Source organism: Triticum dicoccoides, chromosome 4B, assembly GCF_002162155.2.
Source record: "Triticum dicoccoides isolate Atlit2015 ecotype Zavitan chromosome 4B, WEW_v2.0, whole genome shotgun sequence".
NCBI classification, from domain to species: Eukaryota; Viridiplantae; Streptophyta; class Magnoliopsida; order Poales; family Poaceae; genus Triticum; species Triticum dicoccoides.
Window position 1 is genome coordinate 350,335,038 of NC_041387.1, and position 8,250 is coordinate 350,343,287.

The window sequence follows — 8,250 nt, forward strand, 5'->3', positions numbered from 1 at the left end:
AGCCTTCCCCAAGTTGCTTTCCACTTAAATCATCTTTCCACCATAGCCAAATCTATGAGAGAGAGTTGAGTGTTGGGGAGACTATCATTTGAAGCACAAGAGCAAGGAGTTCATCAACAACACACCATCTATTACCTTTTGGAGAGTGGTGTCTCCTAGATTGGTTAGGTGTCACTTGGGAGCCTCCATCAAGATTGTGGAGTTGAACCAAGGAGTTTGTAAGGGCAAGGAGATCGTATACTTCGTGAAGATCTACCCTAATGAGGCAAGTCCTTCGTGGGCGATGGCCATGATGGGATAGACAAGGTTGCTTCTTTGTGGACCCTTCGTGGGTGGAGCCCTTCGTGGACTCGCGCAACCATTACCCTCCATAGGTTGAAGTCTCCATCAACGTGGATGTACGATATCACCACCTATCAGAACCACGCCAAAAATCTCCATGTCTCTAATTGCGTTTGCACACTTGATGTCTACTACACAACCTTCTTCTTGTAGACGTCTTTGGGCCTCCAAGTGCAGAGGTTCGTAGGACAGTAGCAAATTTCCCTCAAGTGGATGACCTAAGGTTTATCAATCCGTGGGAGGCGTAGGATGAAGATGGTCTCTCTCAAGCAACCCTGCAACAAAATAACAAAGAGTCTCTTGTGTCCCCAACACACCCAATACAATGGTAAATTATATAGGTGCACTAGTTCGGCGAAGAGATGATGATACAAGTGTGATATGGATGGTAGATAAAGGTTTTTGTAATCTGAAAATATAAAAATAGCAAGGTAACTAGTGATAAAAGTGAGCTTAAACGGTATTGCAATGGTAGGAAGCAAGGCCTAAGGTTCATACTTTCACTAGTGCAAGTTTTCTAAACAATAATAACATAACTGGATCATATAACTATCCCTCAACATGCAACAAAGAGTCACTCCAAAGTCACTAATAGCGGAGAACAAACGAAGAGATTATGGTAGGGTACGAAACCACCTCAAAGTTATCCTTTCTGCTCGATCTATTCAAGAGTCCATAGTAAAATAACATAAAGCTATTCTTTCTGTTCAATCTATCATGGAGTTCATACTAGAATAACACCTTAAGACACAAATCAACCAAAACCCTAATGTCACCTAGATACTCCGTTGTCACCTGAAGTATCCGTGGGTATGGTTATACGATATGCATCACACAATCTCAGATTCATCAATTCAACAAACACAAAGTACTTCAAAGAGTGCACCAAAGTTTCTACCGGAGAGTCAAGTGACAACGTGTGCCAACCCTTATGCATATGTTCATGGGCGAAACCCGCAAGTTGATCACCAAAACATACATCAAGTGGATCACGTGATATCCCATTGTCACCACAGATAAGCACGACAAGACATACATCATGTGTTCTCAAATCCTTAAAGACTCAATCCGATAAAACAACTTTGAAGGGAAAACTCAATCCATTACAAGAGAGTAGAGGGGGAGAAACATCATAAGATCCAACTATAATAGCAAAGCTCGCGATACATCAAGATCGTATCACCTCAAGAACACGAGAGAGAGAGAGATCAAACACATAGCTACTGGTACATACCCTCAGCCCTGAGGGTGAACTACTCCCTCCTCGTCACGGAGACCGCCAGGATGATGAAGATGGCCACCGGTGAGGGATCCCTCCCTCCGGGAGGGTGCCGGAACGAGCTCCCAAGAGGTTTTTGGTGGCTGCAGAGGCTTGCGGCGGCAGAACTCCCGATCTATTTTTTTCCTCGATGGTTTTAGGGTATATGGGAATATATAGGCGAAAGAAGTTGGTCGAGGGAGCCACGAGGGGCCCATGAGTGTGGAGGGTGCGCCCAGGGGGTGTGGGCGCGCCCCCTGCCTCGTGGCCTCCTCGAAGCTTCCCTGGCTTGCACTCCAAGTCCCCTGGATTGCTTCCGTTCCAAAAATAACGCTCCCGAAGGTTTCATTCCGTTTGGACTACGTTTGATATTCCTTTTCTTCAAAACACTGAAATAGGCAAGAAAACAGCAATACCGGTTAATAGGTTAGTCCCAAAAATGATATAAAAGTGTATAATAAAGCCCATAAACATTCGAAACAGATAATAAAATAGCATGGATGCTTAATAAATCTACCATTCTTAAGAAGTTGCTCCCCACTACTTTCTATTCTCTCATCATGCACACTATCCACATCATCGATGTGCCACATCATTATTATTCAGAGTAGATGATCCCCACTAATTCGATTCATCCCAACATGCAGCTAATCCAACTCAATGCACGTGCCATGTCAGCAGCTTCCTTGAATGCATGCGCAAGAAGAAACGAACAACCCCAATGTTCAGCCGAAGTTTAACAACCATTAGTGGTTCCGTTTCCAATAGTAAGCCGAACAACTTTTCTCACATAAAAAGATCAGCTTTTCCGCTACCTACACACATCCGTCCATGCCCACTTATAACATTCAATCGATCGAAGACGAGGCGTCTCTCTGTTTCTCATTTCTCATGCATTCGGTTTCCAGAAGAATCAATAGAAGACAAGTCGTCTCTCTGTTTCCAGCCGTAAAACAAGGATCCTCACTCCCTCCAAAATAAAAAGCGACCAGCCCCTCTTGCTACTCAATCTATCGACCCACCTCTATCCCCCAAAAAAGAACACCAATTTTCTCACTGGCGGCTAAGATCCAATCTGGGCGCTCATCCGGCACAGCTCTGCAGCCCTCCAGGATTCTCTCAAGCTATATTCCCTTGCCAGTGTACTTCCCTCCATAATCGAGACGGCGGCCGTGGTGCCCTGGTACTCATCTCCCATCTATGTCTTTGTTCCGCCCATTTGCAATGCCATTCGTGAGTTTGATACCGTTCCGTTCCACTGGAATCAGATTGAGCGCTCGTGAGACTGTACTCTAGAGCTAGCTTTCTTTTCAGCCTCGGCGGTGCGATGCCGGGCGGGGACTCGAATCAGTCGACAAGACAAACAACACATGCGTCAGGAGCGTGCCTCTACCCTACAACCTGGACGCTCCCAACCTCGGCCACCTCTATGACTCCCGTGTCCCAGCCATGTGATGCCCCGAAGAACACCATAGAGGAGATGACATTCAGAGGAAATTCACGATCGTTATAGAGAGAGAATAAGAGAGTGAAAAGTTCATATTTATTCCAGTTTTTTTCTTCCATGCTGATAATACAGAGTCCAGTTCCCCCCTTTTAAAGTACCACACGTTCACTTCCGGCAACTAGGAAGAGCACCTAATGCAGCACGCACATAACACAAGTCTATATTGTAGGGTCTCCAGGCGATGCTGACAGGGCCTCTGTTGTGTTCGCCAACGACTTCGTCGCCTGTGTAGGAGGAGAAGGCATGACAAGCCGGCGGCAGCTCCTCCAGCGCTTAAGAATCTGCCTACCTGCGCCACAAAAGAACCAGTCAGTCACTATACAAGTATAGCTGGTGCTAGACACTGAGCATCTCCTCCATGTATCTGGGAACACCGTGCCCGAGTCCTCCATTAGTGCTTCATGTTGGATGGCCACATCAAGACCGTTGCTACATGAGGTGACTACCTCCACAAGGAGGATCTCATTTGAGGTGAGGACCGAGACTTGGTAGTTCTAATGTTGGCTGATTGGATCATATATCATATTCATGTTCCACACAACCCATGTCCTATCTAAACATATTGCCACAAATTCTCGCAGCAACGCGCGGGGAGTTGTCTAGTTATAGATACGTTGGAGACGTATCAACATCCCCAAGCTTAATTCCTGCTCGTCCTTGAGTAGGTAAATGATAAAAGAAAGAATTTATGAAGTGTGAATGCTAGCAGGTGCACAAGTTTGATCAATGATAATTTCAATCACCTTTTCTAGCATGATTATATGTCATAACAATAGTTCATCTCATAAAACTTCTCAAGATCAAGTAACAAGCTATTCACATGTTAAAGCATAAACCATAAACTTTCTTGAAAACTAGCAAACTTCATTCTCATTCATCAAACAATTACAATTCATCCTATTTTCAGGAAGGGTCTATGTCAGAGCTTTGATTTAGCAAACTCCACATACTCAACTATCATATAGTCTTCTACAATTGCTAACACTCACGCAATACTTATGGTTATGGAGTTTTAATCGGACACTCAGAAAGATAGGGCCTTATAGTTCCGCCTCCCAACATATTCACCTTTGGGTGATGTCAAAAATTATAGTTCATGCTAACTTACATCCAATAGGATACATATATCAAGATCTTTCCAACACGAGGTGCTTGCCAAAGGATAAAATGAAAAAAGGGAAAGCTGAAGATCACCTTGACTCTTGCATAAAGTAACAGACATAAAGTAAAAGATAGGCCCTTCACAGAGGGAAGCAGAGGTTGTCATGTGCTTTTAGGGTTGGATACACAAAATCTTAATGCAAAAGAACGTCACTTTATAATGCCACTTGTGATATGAACCTTTATTATGCAGTCCGTCGCTTTTATTACTTCCATATCACACGATCGTATAAAGCTTATTTTCTCTGCACTAATACGTCATACATATTTAGAGAGCAATTTTTACTGCTTGCAACATGACAACTTACTTGAAGGATCTTACTCAATCCATAGGTAGGTATGGTGGACACTCATGGCAAAAACTGGGTTTAAGGATATTTGGAAGCACAAGTAGTATCTCTACTTGGTGCAAGGAATTTTGGCTAGCATGAGGGGGAAAGGCAAGGTCAACATGTCTGAATGATCCATGACAATATACTTTAACTGAGATGTGAGAAAACATAACCCATTACGTTGTCTTCCTTGTCCAACATCAACTCTTTAGCATGTCATACTTAATGAGTGCTCACAATTATAAAAGATGTCTAGGATAGTATATTTATATGTGAAATCTCTCTTCCTTCAATATTCTTTCATGAATTGTTCAAATGACCAATACAATGTTTGCTAACTTCAATAAATTTACAACCTCTACTTCTTATATGTGAAGTCATTACTCCCCATGCGATAAGCAAATGAAACATATATAATTTCATATTTATGACATTCAACTCATTCAACCATTTACTCATAGGATATAAGTGAAGCACATGAGTAAATAACAAACTACTCCAACAAGATATAAGTGAAGATCAATGAGTAGTTAAATAATTATGTACCTATGTGAAGACTCTCTCTCATTTAAGAATTTCAGATCTTGGTATTTTATTCAAATAGAAAGAAAATCAAAATAAAATGACATTGCAAGGATAGCACAACTCATGTGAAGAAGCAAGAACTTAGGTTCAACCAATACTAATCGATAATTGTTGAAGAAGAAAGTTGGGATGCCTAACGGGGCATCCCCAAGATTAGATGCTTGAGAATTCTTGAAATATTATACTGGGGTGCCTTGGGCATCCCCAAGCTTGAGCTTTTGTGTCTCCTTAATTCCTCTCATATCATGGTTTCTCTTTTTATCAAAAGCTTCATCCACACCAAACTCAACAAGAACTCATGAGATAGGTTAGTATAAACCAATGCAAAACCTTATCATTTTCTACTGTAACAAATCACTAAAATTATTATTCAACATTTCATACTAAATGCCTCTGCATATTTAATACTCCTATCCTCAAATATAATCATTAAACAAGCAAACATATGCAAACAATGCAACCATAACAGCAATCTGCCAAAACAGTATAGTCTGTAAAGAATGCAAGATTCGTCATACTTACGTAACTCCAAAAATTATGAGAAAAATACTCACTGTATAAGATTTATCATAGCTCAATATGCAAAAAGTTTCAACATTATACCATTCTCTAACTTTTCTTGGGAATTTTTGCAACAGTGGTAAACTTTCTGTTTTCAAACAGCAACATGTATACTAGCAAAATAAGCATGGTAAAGGCTATCCTTGACATTTATATTTAAAATATAGATGCAAAACATTATTCTAAATAACAGCAAGAAAATACTAACAATAGAAAATGACGCTCCAAGCAAAACACATATCATGTGGTGAATAAAAATATAGCTCCAAGTAAAGTTACCGATAGACGAAGACAAAAGAGGGGATGCCATCCGGGGCATCCCCAAGCTTAGGCTCTTGGTTGTCCTTGAATATTGCCTTGGGGTGCTTTGGGAATCCCCAAGCTTAGGCTCTTGCCACTCCTTATTCCATAATCCATCAAATCTTTACCCAAAACTTGAAAACTTCACAACACAAAACTCAACAGAAAACTCGTAAGCTCCGTTAGTATAAGAAAATAAAACCACCACTTAGGTACTGTAATGAACTCATTATAAATTCATATTGGTGGAATAACTATTGTACTCCAACTTATCTATGGTTCATACCCTCCGATACTACTCATAGATTCATCAAAATAAGCAAACAACACATAGAAAACAGAATCTGTTAAAAACAGAACAGTCTGTAGTAATCTGTATCAAACGTATATTTCTGGAAATCAAAACATTCTACCAAATTAGGAAGTCCTAACCAATTTGTGTACCAATCCAGAGAAAAAAGAATCAGATCAGAATCAAGTTTCTATGAATTATCAAAACTAATTTACTATGTGGAAAAGTTTCTGATTTTCAGCAGGATCAACACAACTATCACCGTAAGCTATCCTAAAGGTCTTACTTGGCACTTTATTGAAACAAAAGCTATAAACCATGACTACTACAGTAGCATAACCATGAGGACAAGCAAAAACAGTAAAGGTAAATATTGGGTTGTCTCCCAACAATCGCTTTTCTTTGATGCCTTTTAGCTAGGCATGATGATGACAATGATGCTCACATAAAAGATAAGAGTTGAAACATAATGGGAGCATCATGAAGCATATGACTAGCATATTTAAGTCTAACCCTCTTCCTATTCATAGGGATTTTGTGAGCAAACAACTTATGTGAACAATAATCAACTAGCATAGGAAGGCAGAACAAGCATAACTTTAAAACTTGATATAACCATATGTTATCATATGTTCCTCCAAGCATATGTTCCTACAAGAGGAAACTTGATATTATTGCAATTCCTACAAGCATATGTTCCTCCCTCATAATAATTTTCAGTAGCATCATGAATGAACTCAACAATATAACCAGCACCTAAAGCATTATTTTCATGATCTACAAGCATAGAAAATTTACTACTCTCCACATAAGCAAATTTCTTCTCATGAATAGTAGTGGGAGCAAACTCAACAAAATAATTATCATGTGAGGCAAAATCCAATTGAAAACTAAAATCATGATGACAAGTTTCATGGTTATCATTATTGTTAATAGCATACAAGTCATCACAATAATCATCATAGATAGCATCTTTGTTCTCATAATCAATTGGAACCTCTTCCGAAATAGTGGATTCATCACTAAATAAAGTCATGACCTCTCCAAATCCACTTTCATAACTATCACAATAATATTCAACATCCTCCAAAATAATGGGATCATTACTTCCTAAAGTTGACACTCTTCCAAACCCACTTTCATCAATATAATCATCATAAATAGGAGGCATGCTTTCATCATAATAAATATTCTCATCAAAACTTGGGGGACAAAAAATATCATCTTCATCAAACATAGCTTCCCCAAGCTTGTGTCTTTGCATATCATTAGCATCATGGATATTCAAGGAATTCATGCTAACAACATTGAAATCATGCTCATCATACAAAGATCTAGTACCAAACATTTCAATGCATTCTTATTCTAGCACTTGAGCACAATTTTTGTTTTCATCATACTCACGAAAGATATTAAAAAGATGAAGCGTATGAGACAAACTCAAATCCATTTTTTTAAGTAGTTTTCTTTTATAAACTAAACTAGTGATAAAACAAGAAACAAAAAGATTTGATTGCAAGATCTAAAGATATACCTTCAAGCACTCACCTCTCCGGCAATGGCGCCAGAAAAGAGCTTGATGTCTACTGCACAACCTTCTTCTTGTAGACGTTGTTGGGCCTCCAAGTGCAGAGGTTTGTAGGACAGTAGCAAATTTCCCTCAAGTGGATAACCTAAGGTTTATCAATCCATGGGAGGCGTAGGATGAAGATGGTCTCTCTCAAGTAACCCTGCAACCAAATAACAAAGAGTCTCTTGTGTCCCCAACACACCCAATACAATGGTAAATTGTATAGGCGCACTAGTTCGGAGAAGAGATGGTGACACAAGTGCGATATGAATGGTAGATAAAGGTTTTTGTAATCTGAAAATATAAAAACAGCAAGGTAACTAATGATAAAAGTGAGCGTAA